The 12,988-nt window shown below is 41.1% G+C and overlaps 1 protein-coding gene across 2 annotated transcripts in view; it reads left to right on the top strand.

Moving 5' to 3' along the window:
- The first annotated feature begins 5,598 nt into the window (after window positions 1-5,598).
- The window catches only part of fam163a (family with sequence similarity 163 member A), a 35,367-nt gene continuing 27,977 nt past the window's right edge, over window positions 5,599-12,988 (top strand). The window contains exon 1 of one of the 2 annotated variants that reach the window (XM_036140970.1): window positions 5,599-6,147. The gene's annotated coding sequence lies outside the window, so the exon portion shown is untranslated. The remainder of the gene's footprint in view (window positions 6,148-12,988) is intronic. The other variant, XM_036140969.1, reaches the window with a different exon arrangement.

Raw genomic sequence — 12,988 nt, 5'->3', positions numbered from 1 at the left:
TTCTAAATGGGAGGCACCGTTTGTTCAGCTCAGTATCTGTCCATTCAGCTTTCAATTCTTAAGAGTCAATAAATTACCATCAGACTTGATTAAGACATTCATCGCTCTGTCAGTTCGTCCATGATCCGTCAGTCTAGTTTTTAAAAGTTTCATACATTAAAGGAGCTTAGCGTAGGTTCCAGGACTTTTTGCAGACGTCTGCCCCCTCTGGTGACAAGTTGAAATGACACCAGTGTTGTGCACGTACGTGGGAGAAGAGGAAAGCATCTGCCGCTGCAACTGCACAGGTCTTTTATTTGGAGGCGTAACGTCTTCTGAGGTAAGAAAGCGATAAATATTGAAGCTAGCCCGTGTTGCTAATGCATCGATTAGAGCAGAGACTCAACAAAGTATTAATGTTTAACTTCTGAATTTGCACGATGCACCTTTAAGCCTGAGTGCTATGAAATCAAAAATTCAAATTTGATAGTGAATTGATGATGAATTTCCAAATTTAAACTTAAGTTTTCAACAAAAAATAAATTAGCCAACTCCTAAGAGTTTGGAAATCTGAGTTCATTCATCCATCTTTACATCTCTGTCCATCCATCTTTTTCTCAATGCATCCATCAACACAACATTATCCATTTATCCATCCCTCTATTTTTTATCAGTCTATCCGTGCTTCCATCCATATCAAAGTTAATCGTCGTTGGATTGGTTCATGCTTCTTTGGACTGCGGTGTTTGCAGGTTGCATATTTTGCTCATTTAGGATCATGGAGTGTTTCCATAATGGGAAAGAAGTGGACGTGGTGAAAGAGTTGACTCGCTTTCTCAACAAAGCCAACACTCCATCGGTGTGTGCAGCAAGAGGGTGCAGTCTCATCTGTCATCAGCTGTGGCAGCTGCATTAGAGAAAGTAATTTACAAAGAACTCTGAACTCCTGCAAAAAACAAAATGTCTCAAAATGTCATAAAAACTCCTGCTAAAAACAAAAAGGAAAAGGTTCGACAAAGACAGTAGACTTTCCCCAGTGATGTTCTGCCGAGTAGGGAATTCCTGAGATGATTGTGGAAATAAGGGTGCTTCAGAAACTGGAGCATTCTCCTTGGCCACGGCTATAATCATCTCTGACTGAAGAACCTTAAATCTTAGTTACCAACAAATCTGAATCATACTTTTTATTTATTCTTTTAGACATTTGAAGGGTAAATACTTTGCATGCAGATGCAGCTTGGAAATAAGGGCTAGTACAGTCACAAGAACAGTAGCCAGTCATGTTGCTTGACTGATGTGTGCTGAGCTGCAGCTGAACGCAATTCTGTGGGAATTTCTTAAGAGACGTGGCGCCTGGAAAGTCTAAATGAACTCTGCTTCAGCTTGATTCAGTAAAAAAAAAATGAAATATGACAAAATTTACTGTGTTGCACAAATACGTTACAGGAGATATTGTTTATTCCCTTTTCTTTCTGTAAGTTTCAGCTGATTTAACATTTGCTAATGTGACATGTTCTGTATAATAGACCAATTTTTCAATCTTGTTTGCCTTAGAAAATTAGGCTTGAAAATGATCTTTGCAGTAACAGTTTTTCCAGCTGACTGAACAGAGATCGAGCTGTGTAGATGACTTCCCCTCCAATTTTGTATTTTATTTAAGCTGTTTTGCCTTCTTGGTGAGATATAGATCAGGCATAACTTCTAAGGAGTTACAGGTGATATGATATTTGTCTTATGATTTGACCAAGAACTCTTGACCGTCTTCTGCACCTAAATACTGAATTGGAAGAATTTCAGTAAAGAATAAAAATAAACAAGTCTAACTTGAAAACATTGCACTTTTGGTGAAATTTGTTGTTCTTTTAAGCACATCTCCTACAAAAGCTTTGCTCATATCTTGCTTCCCTCAGCTTCTGTCTTCCTCTTCTTTTTCTTGGGTCTTTTTTTTTTTTACTCCTGCAGCATTTTGTATCGCGTGAAACCCAGATTTCCACCACCCTCGTCTCCTCAGCTCTTCACTTGCATCAATCTCTAAGTGCCTCTGCTGGTTTGTAACACAAGCAGAGCCCTGATTAGTCAGCCAGAACTTCCTTCTCTATTGATATTTGCGTTGACTTGGTTGCAACAGTAAGTAGATTAAGGGAGCAGTGATTGAGGGCAAATCAATTACTGTAGCTCTGAGGTCTGTGTTTGTGGTTTTACTGTAGCTTTATCTTTCATTGTGCCGAGCCACATCACCCGGCCCTCTTTTCTGAGGGGAACGTTCAAAACCAAAGACTGAAAAGTACATATTCATGAATACAATCTTAATATCTGGGAAGAAAGAAGTAGTGGTCTATATTCATACTGATGGACCACAACTAGGGGTAAATTAAGCTTTGACATAAAATAATTAAAAACAAGAGCACAGAGGACAACAAAAGAGAAGAAACATTATTGAAAAGTACATTTAAAGTCAAACAGACTGTTCATCAACTAATCAAACATTTAAAAAGTCCAAATCTGGGCATGAATCTGGGTTCTGTTTTAGGCCGTCACACTGTATTGACCCCTGATGGCAAAGGCAAAACCGTTTTCTGTCTTTGAACATGGCAGGATGGTTGAGCTGCACTGTCAAGGCTTCTTTCAACTATCCATAAGAGATCAGACACAGGAAAGCCAATATTTTGGATTTCATAAAATATCCTAACGGGGCTCTGGAAGAAACACCCAAGTGGTCAAACCCAAACAGTTTCCCCTGTGCTGAGCAGTAAGATGCGATAGTGTCCTTGAGGACAAATCCACGACCCAAATTAAAAAAAGCTGTGCCACACACATTGTACAGGAGCATTTCAAGTAGTTTTCACAATAAAGTGTGTTAATAATTACAGCATCCTGGCCTAAAACGTGTTCTATGCAGGAAGAATACTGTTTAGTCAAGGAGGCTTTTTTCATACAAGCATTTACACTCCAACAGCTGAGGAATCATTTTGCTTGATAATTTATAAACTAAGATATGTGGAAATGTAATGCTCAGGGATATAGAGCAGTGTACAAAAATGACGAAACGATGGGATAATGTGACTTAGCTGCCTATTTGATTTTTATTAACATAATACGTTTAACTTTAACTACTGAACTACTGCTGCTTTGTTTTTTGTTTTTTAATTTATTCAGATCAGCGTTTCGATACATTTTAAGTTACCTTTTTATTGATGATTATTTAATATATCGTTTTGTTACTAAAATGAAGGAAAAATATGGCCTAGGTCTGTCTGATCTTTCCTGTTTTTTTGTTTATAAATTAGATCATTTGGGCTACCCCTTTTTCCTTACATGTGTATTTATTGTTACATTTATCCTTGTTGTTGAACCTCAGCTTTCTGGTCCACTGGTCCTGGCTGTGGCACAGTGGACCACATCTGGACCCTTGTGGAATTGCTGTGGGAATAATTGGGGTTTGCTTCTCCATCTCCGTCTACATGTGTTTACTTGGGGGTTCTGCTGGAGTGTGGGGTAACTGGACAGCTTTTGAGAGTCGTGCAGTCCTTGTATGCCTAAAGGAAGAGCTGTATCCACATTCTCAGCACAAAATCAGGCCTGTTCCCATCACACGATTTGGACTCCTTCTCCTTGTCACGATCCTGTTTGCGGTGTTCATGGACAGGACTTCAAGGCGTAGTCGTGGAGAGGAGGGTGTCCCGTTTAGGAACTCAAGGATCCCATCCTTGCTTTTTGCAGCCGATGTGGTTCTCTTGGCTTCTACGAGCCATGGGCTCCTGTTTGCACTGAAGCTATAGGTTGCTGAGTGTGAAGAGTTTGGGGTGAGAGTCAGCTCCTGTAAGTCTGAGGCCATGGTCTTCAACTGGAAAAAGGTGTATTGGCCCCTCTGGGTGGTGGTCAGTCTCTGCCTCAAGTGGAGGAGTATCTTGGTGTCTTGTTTGCAAGAGATGGTAGGATGAACAAGAGATGGACAGACGGATCGGCGCTTCATCTGCAGTAATTGGAATGCTGCTCCAGTCTGTTGCGTAGAAAGAGCTGAGTCAAAAAGCAAAGCTGTCGATTTACCAGTCTGTCTATGTTCTGAACCTCACATATGGTCATGAGGTCTGGATCACGACCGAAAGAACGAGATCCCGAATAAGAGAGGCCAAAAGGAGCTTCTTCCGGAGGGTGACTCAACATTAGAGATAGGGTGAGAAGCTCCGTTATCCGGGAGGGAGCTCAAAGCAGAGCTGCTGCTTTTCTCCATTGAAAGGAGTCAATTGAGGAGGTTTAGGGATCTGATTAGGATGCCCCCTGGACACCTCCCTTTGGGGGGGTTCTGGGAGGAGACCCCAGGGAGGACCCAGAACTCACTGGAGGCAATTTATAATCCTGTCTGGTCTAGGAACGCCTTAGGGTCTCCCAGAATGAGCTGGAGGATGTTGCTGGGGTGAGGGATATCTTGGATTCCCTCATGTTGTGGAAGATGATGGATGGATTGATATCCTTCTGTGCTGTTGTTTTGTTTTTGTTTTTGTTTTTCAATTTTGTGACTAAATTTGATTACCCTTATTTTGGTTTGAGCCCCCAAAAAATGTCTGTCTGCTTACCTGTAACAAATAGTTTAAACCAGAAATGTACATAAAAAATAAAAAGACATGGCATTTTTTTTTCTCACTGTATCATAAAATCAAACTTCCTGTTTTGGGTCAGTTAGGATTATCAACATTGTTCCTATGCACATTTTTTTTGAGAATTAACTTTCGTCAAATTCAGAAGTTTATATGCATTTCCTTGTTGTTTGGTTATTTTTGTTTATACTATATGATTTGGGTCAAATGTTTGTTGTCTCCTTGCTGAATGATGTGATGATTGATGGCAGGATGTTTTCACGGTGTCCTAGTGTAACAGCTTTGCTCCTTCAGCTTTTCATAAATGTTATCCATGGGTGACCAAGACGCAAGGAAGTACATAATCCTTTACCTGATATCCTGCAAAAAAAATAATTTTATTTGGCATCAAGCACATAGAAATTGTTTTGGTTAAACTGACAAAAAACAGGAAATGTTTTGGCTGGTTAGATGTTTGACAGTAATTAATTTTTTTTTAGTTGGTGCTTTGTCATTTTATGCAATGTATCTGAAGATATTTTTGGAACTGTACTGATTTGGTAACATAAATAATCAAAAGTGCAAATTAATAGTTTTTGTCTGCAGCTGCCCTGGTGTTTTATATGTGTGGCGGCCATATTGGATGTTGAGGTTTGTGTCGTTGAGGATTCTCCGAGTGTGCAGTCTGACTTTAAAGGTTCTTTTCAGACTTCAAAATTCAGACTTACAATAACAAAGGGCCATTAAGGAGACACCAAGGGCCTTTTGTGTGAGTTTTAGCTATATTTTTGTCTTCCTTTGCGCCAAATATTTGCTTTCTGTGCTACAGCAATGCAGTATGAGACAGCATGTTGGAGACAGCCGGTAAACTGAATTTGGAAGTTTAGGTTATTAGAGTTGTTCATGAGGCATTGATCACTGTTTCCTCCTTTATGCGATGAGATAAAGCAGAACCAAAGTCCTCTTCCCGACAGTAACATTCCCACGCTGTATTTTTGCAGATATTCTTCCAGTGCAGTAAGCTTGCGCAATAAAGGAGCTCACGTTTTTTGCCAGGGAGAAGGTCTGTGACGCGGGGCGGCTCTTCCCCCTCCTCCCCCTCCTGCTGCCTGCCCGCCCACCGGTGGTCTCCGTTTTTACCTCAAGTCCGTCACTTGTTGGATGTTTATTTCATCTCAATGTTTTCAGCATTGTTTACCATCTTTGGATATCCGTGGAGATTTGAGAGATTTAAGCCCGCTGTTACAGGGACTACGTGCGCGTAAAAAGGCGCTTCATCCCGGAGCGTCCCCGTCCTCTTCCCCGTGTATCTGACCAGTCTGCTGCACCGTGATTGTGCTCCTCTGGGTCTGCGTGTCTCCACGCCGGTGCGCCTGAAAAAAAAGCTGCGTGTTGGTCCCACGGCGGCGGGGTTTTGTGTGTGCTTCGTGGCGGCGCAGTGCGCCCCGGACCCCGGCTCATCCTTGGAGAAGTCTCGCCGCAGTCCCATGCCCAGCGCTCCTCTGCAGCGGCGATAAGGATGCTGGCGGCTTCTCACCGTCCGGATCCACAAGGTTGCATCGAGATGCGCTGTGGGAGCATGTAACCAAACCAGGTATGTGCTGTGATGGGCAAACAAAGTAGACGGCAGAAGATATCTCTGTTCTGTCGGCAAATGGCCATGTTGGATGTTTTTTTCCCCCCTGGTTTCCAGAGTAAATAAAGTGGCCGTAAATAAGCTCATTGCCATTTTACAGATGCTGAGATTTTCTTTTGGCGTTTCATTTCAAAAGCGACAGGATGGCGTAAGGATTAAAACAGTCAGCTTTTGGACATTAAAAGGCGTTTGTCCACAGTGTGAGAAAGTTGAATAAAGCCACATTTGTGAGTCCTGGGATTCGACATCCCGTTGGAGTTTAAAAAGGAATAAAACAAAGGTGCGCATCAGAAACAGGAGCCGTTTTAAAACCTAATTTCTTCCAGTATTCCAATTCAAAGAGTGAAAATCATACTAACTATAAAGGTTATGGCCTACATTAATTTTTTACGCAGACTGACATACATCAAGTATTTGATTTCTGCTCACTTTGTGGCTTGCAGCTTATGTCAATGGAATATTTAGTTTATCAGACAACAAGTTATAAAACCTGACTGAAGTGCTATGTTATGGAGACTTTATGGGCTACACTGTAACTAGGATGACTGCATGCTTGACCATTCTCCAGCAGGCAGGTACTGATGCCGCAAGCGATAATTGCTAAAGAAGCTTGCTTTTCACACTGTTGTGTCACAGCAAACTGAGAGAAAGTTGAGTGGAAGGTAAAAATGGGGTAGAAGAAGTTGCACACAACTGTTTCATTCCTTGTGTCAAGCTGCTCTTTTATATATATATATATATATATATATATATATATATATATATATATATATATATATATATATATATATTCTTTTCCTGGGTTCTTGTGGCCCAAGTGGCTTGTTTTAGCAAAGTTGGCTGAAATGAAAGGGGGTTTGAGAGAGGGGACTAAGGCCTCCATACATGGGTAGTGTTCACTACCCCTGCACCATCGGAGCACGCCTTTTCAAGCCCCTCCTGAACCAGTGGCAACATCAGACGTCTTACGGAGGAAAAGGACAGGACTTTTGCTAAGTGGTCTAAAGTTGTATTTTCAGACAAAAGCAAGTCTAGCATTTATTAAGGGAAATCAAGGTTCCAGTGGCGCAAAATCCAGTCTGTGATGATTGGAGGGGCCACAGCATCTGCTGCTGTTGGTCCACTGGGTTTCATTAAGTCCAAAGCGCAGCAGATTGTCGAGACCTTCGCAGTCCCGTCTGCTGATAAGCATTATGAAGGCTTATTTCATTTAGCTATTTTAAAATTTTGGTATTTAAAGTAAAAAATATATATTTCTAAATATTACATAATCAGTTTAACTAATTACTTAACTCTTTGTCTGGATATTTGACCCCTGGGGGAAAAATATCACCCACAGCTGTACGCTACATGCCACTGACTAAAGAGTAGAACATGGAACCACACGTGCTTCCCTTCTCTTTTCTGCCCATGTGTAACATGATCCTGTCACTGCATCCCCGTAAACAGAATTATCCATGATTAAGCTTTCATCCCCTGAAAGTGTATTCTCATGAAAAAAAGAAGTGTGTTTTTGGTGTTTCTTTACATTACATGCAAAGAGCAGCTGAAATAGTCAGGAAACGGCATGGAGCGTTCACATCACCACTCGGCAGCAGGTGCTGTGGTGTAGGAGCTACACTGACCCCGTTTCTCACACAAGAAGGATGAAAAGTACAGCTTGACTAAATAACTGTAGCGCAGCCTCTTCCTATCCTCCCCGTTCTTCCCTCCACTCTCTGCCCCTCTGCCTCCGATGCAACAGGAAGTGGGCTGATTTCCCAGAGGAGTCTGCAGTCAGGGCTGTCACTGCCAACAGAGCAGCAACAGACAAAATATGTTTAATATAAAAGTTGAATAATGAGCCAACAGCTCAAAACGCTGACAAAAAACATAGCCGGCTGCGACCTGATGAAAGCACTTGATCAGATTTACTTTGCCTCCATTACCATAGTACCTCTAGTCATAGCTGCTGTTTGTAGCAACCAGGTGTATTTATAATGTTTTACAGGATTTGACCTTGAATGTACAATGAAAGCTTTTTAAAACCGACTCTATTCCTTAACTGAAGTAACACGCTGATCGCCAATGTTCTGGGCATTTTGTGTACGCCGCTCTGAGACATCACGGCGTGTAAATCGGCGCACCAGAGTACAGTTTTTGATCGCATTCACCTTGAGTGGTGGTGTTTTCTATTCCATACAGCTTCATCAAAATGTCTGAGCCGTACGTGAGAGCACCACCTGGATTTCAGGATGGTTTGGTGCCAACGCACAAAGCATTTTTCATGTGCACTTTGGCAAACTGGAAAAGCCGGATGTATTGTTGAAGAACAGCAACGATCGGTTCGACCTGGTTGGTGCATTCTGTTAAGAAGGGCAAACTGAACCATGTGTTTTAGTTTGCAACCCTGCTGCCTGTTGGCACCTGCAGGATTGCTGCCCCTTCATGTTGTTGCAGTTTGCATGTAATTTCAGGGTTCCTACAGTCTGGAATTAGCTTTTTTCTCCTATTTTCAAGTTCTGAATAATGAAGGGTGTTTCATAACATGCATTTATAGTTAAATTGTATGCCTTATGTTTGATTTTTCACATCATATCTGGTTTCTACCTCACTGCCTAGTGGTTAGAGAGCCGGACGTTTGGATATTGGAGAGGCCCCAAAGCCCGGCTGTTAGAAACAGTCTGAATAAAGCCACCCTGGGGCCCTGAGCAGGACCCTGGACCACAAATTGCTCACCGTGCACCACTGTGTCTGCAGCACACTGCTCCCTAACGGTTCAATGCAGAGACAAATTTCCCCTCTGTGGCACTATAAAGGGAAATATTTCTTTATTTGTCTATCATTTGACCCATCGGTGCGTGCATTTTAGACTTTCTGACTGAAAACACTTCAATTTTGTGACGTTCTGAACTTTAGACAACTTCTGATGTTTCTTGAACTGGATCTACGTATGCTTCCTAAACTGGGTTTGGTTTAAAATGTTAAACCACCTGCGACTTTATGGACATTTTTAAAGCAAAATAAAGATACCAAATGTCATAAACTGTGATAATCCACATAACATAATCCACATTTACTATAGGACATTGTAGTCCTTCTTTAACTATTATAGTTGTGATTGAGTTAATTCAGATTCTTAAAAAAAACAATGTAAAAGTCACATACATTTAGAAAAACTGGAAGCCAGTTTCACTAACACTGTTTCATGATTTATGGAACTTATAACATCATATACACAGATATTTTGCACTAAAATGTCCAGTTTAATTAGAAAATTACAGACACAAACCTTCAAAATTATGCAATTTTGAAATTAATAATGTGCAGGAACCCTGAACTTCTTATGCATTATCATATATAGGCCTGAAGTCTTCTGGGTCTGCTATTATCTCCTGTGTTTCTTCCTGGTATTTTAGATTTTAAACTGGATCTGATCAAGAGTGATTCAGGTTCTTTACAAATAGTCAACACCTCACAATCGGACTCGTTGAGCCACAAGCAGAAGCTTTACTGTCATTTTATTCAACCCCAGAGGGAGAAAATAAGAAAAAAACTTGCATTGTTTTGCAGCCAGACATAGAGAGGTTGTTTGGGTTATGTTTACAGCTGCTCTGTATCCCATATTGGGATTTTAAATGTTTCATTGCATGCACTGCAGCTTTGTCAGAATAACATTTAACAGATATATACAGTAAATGCAGCACTAATCAGATAGAAAATAGTCATTTCTCATTGTCATTACTGTTTGCTTCATCATCTATAGCAGTAACACTCTGAGCTTGTGAGTTGTCTGAATGAAGCTCTACCTCTGAGATGTTACTCACAGAGCAACAATGCTTAGTATTAAGGTGATGCGTATGCCTCGTTTAGACATGAGTCAATGTTAAGTCTGCGTTATGTCCAAGTTTAGACTGCATTTAGAATAAGCAGTTTGTTCAAATATGTCACAATCGATTAAAACTTTCCAAGGACCAAAAGCAGTCTATACATCTCTCAGAATGCACAAAGTAGAACATAATTTACTTTAAGTTGTAGTGATGTAGTGCTATGTATTTGTGGAAAAAACGTTTCGTATCTCTATTTTCTAGCCAAAAATAGAGAGAATGATTTTAAAGGTAAAAAAATATTTACATACAAACCAAAACCAAACTATGAACTTACACTTTATTAAAAATTGCTTATTGTCCAGAGCCTTATGTCACATAACATGACTAAAGGTCAGTGTTCACAACTCAGATCCGGTATATTTCACCCCTAGCATTAGAAACTGGCCAATTCCACTCAGTCCCAGAGGAGGACCAGAAATGTTTTCTGTGTGACTTAAATGAAACTGAAAATGAAATGCACTTTTTGTTTTATTATACCCTATGTATGGCTTGAAGCAGTGAGCAGTTTGATAAAGTCCTTTGTGTTGGTCCAAATTTGTTTAACAAGTGGGATAAAGATAAGCTGCTTGTTTAAGATTTATATTTTTCAGTTAGCTCGGTATGTTTTAATAGCTTGGCATCTTCGAAAGTGGAAACATGTTTAATGAATGATGTTGTGTGTCTCTGTCTGCGTATGATTGTGTGTCTTGTAAACCCATGAGGGCTTGGCACCTCCATTGTGTATGGCATAAAATAAATAAACGACCAACTACAGGAAGCAGCCACTTTATTAGGTACATCTTGACTCTTTTCTGCCTTCAGAATGGCGTTAATGCTTTGTGGCAAAGATTTAACGAGACGTTAGAAAATCACTCAGGTGGAAACTGACAGGATGGCATCACAACCATTCCTGCAGGTTTGTCACCTGTAATGATCCGTGATGAGATTCTCTTGTTCCACCACATCCCAAAGATGCTCTATTGGTGAATGTTGAGGTCGTTGGAGCACAATGAACAATGAAGGTTTAAGAAACCAGTTTTGGAAGATCTGAAGGTGGCTGTCCTGCTGAATGTAGCCATAAGAGGATGGGGTATAACGTGACTGTGGTCATAAGGGGATGAGTATGGGCAGCAACAACACTAAAAAAGGCTGTGGTATATGAAGGATGCTCAGTTGGTGCCAGTAGGGCCATAGTGTGTCAGGAAAACATCTCCCAGATGGTTACACCAACAACTTGAACTGTTGATGCAGGGCAGGACAAATCCATGCGATCATGTTCAAATTCTGACTCTACCATCTGAATGTTGTAGTCGATATCATGAATCATCAGACCATGCAAGAAGTTTCCAATCCGTTATCGTCTGATCTGGTTGTCTGAGAATAGTAGCCTCGATTTCCTCTTTGTAGCTGACAGGAGTGGCACGCAGTGGGCTCTTCTGCTGTTGTTGCCCATCTGCTTTAACGTTTGACGGGTTGTGCATTCAGCAATGGTATCCTCCATGTCTTGGTTATGTCGGCTGTTTATTTCAGCTACTGCTGCCTTTCAATAACCTTGCCTGCGAGCTGAATTCTCGTGGTATTTGTGCGTTCACATACACACGAGAAACCATCTTGTACCTTTCTGGCTTCAACTATTTGTGACCGAACCAAAAACGGTTTGGGGCCAATCCTGTTGCAGTATGGTGGTTTAAGGTGGGGCATACCATCTGTGATGAAAGCAAGAGCTGCCGAGCCCACAGCCAAAACAACATAAACGTGGCAGCGCGCAGGAGGACGCACACGTAGCTGCTGCTATCACATCTGTTTTTAAAGAAACCACAATTTCTTCTTTGAAAGAAGAACAACAAGAAGTGCTTTGACCAACATAACTTGTTGTGGTTTCTCATGGTGCCTGCTGCTTACGTTTTTATTTGATACCGTGATTGGCTAATACAAAGCAACTGGACTTGTTTTCCGTAGTTTGAAGACGTTTCGCTTCCTCTCCAGGAATCTTTCACAATTCAAAAAGTCTGGAGTAATGTGGAGTACCAAGTTTTATACTACTATCCAAACAAAGGCCTTGCAATGGCTTAGACAACATGCAAATTCAACAGAAACAGGTCCACCCCTTAGTAATGGGCGGTCGTTAAAGACATTAAGACAGCAGATTAAACCGACACTGGTCCACTCCTCTGTTACGAGGAGTCGTTAGGGTTGTTGTTGGCCTGGCTTAAAGGAACAATGTTTTGATCACTCGTATAAGGGTGAGGTTGAAGTAATGATTGGCTGGAATTAATCCTATAGCTGCATTATAGGTTTTTGAGAGTTTATCCGCCCATTACTAAGGGGTGGACCTGTTTCGGTTGTATTTGCATGTTGTCTAAGCCATTACAAGGCCTTTGTTTGGATAGTAGTATAAAGCTTGGTACTCCACATTACTCCAGACTTTTTGAATTGAGAAAGCTTCCTGGAGAGGAAGCGAAACGTCTTCAAATACGGAAAACAAGTCCAGTTGCTTTGTTTTTTACTTTTATTTGGAATGACCATGATCTGGATGACTGATAATCTTCACCAGCATTAGCTAATACCAACCTTTGGTAGATTTGCCCAATCAGCTCGGAAAGTTCTGCTTAAACGTCCCGCCTTTCTCCAGATGGATTCGATGGGAGCAGACCCAGATGGATAACGTGTAGAACGGAGAGAGCTGCGCATTATTAATCTGGGTTTCCAGGTTAGCCTTTCAATTATCTTAGACCAGTCTCCCCATTTTCTAAACTCTGACGTCAATGAGTCATTATCGCCTTCACAACTGAATTTCTTCTATTTTTCTGACTATTCTCTGTAAACCTGAGGGAAATGCTCAGACAAGCCAGCCTGGCACCAATAATCATGACGATGGCTGAACGGCTGTTTGTGGTAACAAGCAATTGAACGGGTGTACGTAATAAATTGGTCACTGAGTGTATTTGTGC

The sequence above is a fragment of the Fundulus heteroclitus genome, chromosome 9 (assembly GCF_011125445.2).
Source record: "Fundulus heteroclitus isolate FHET01 chromosome 9, MU-UCD_Fhet_4.1, whole genome shotgun sequence".
NCBI classification, from domain to species: Eukaryota; Metazoa; Chordata; class Actinopteri; order Cyprinodontiformes; family Fundulidae; genus Fundulus; species Fundulus heteroclitus.
Note: the sequence above shows the minus strand (reverse complement) of the source record. Positions and strands in the feature narration are given on the sequence as shown.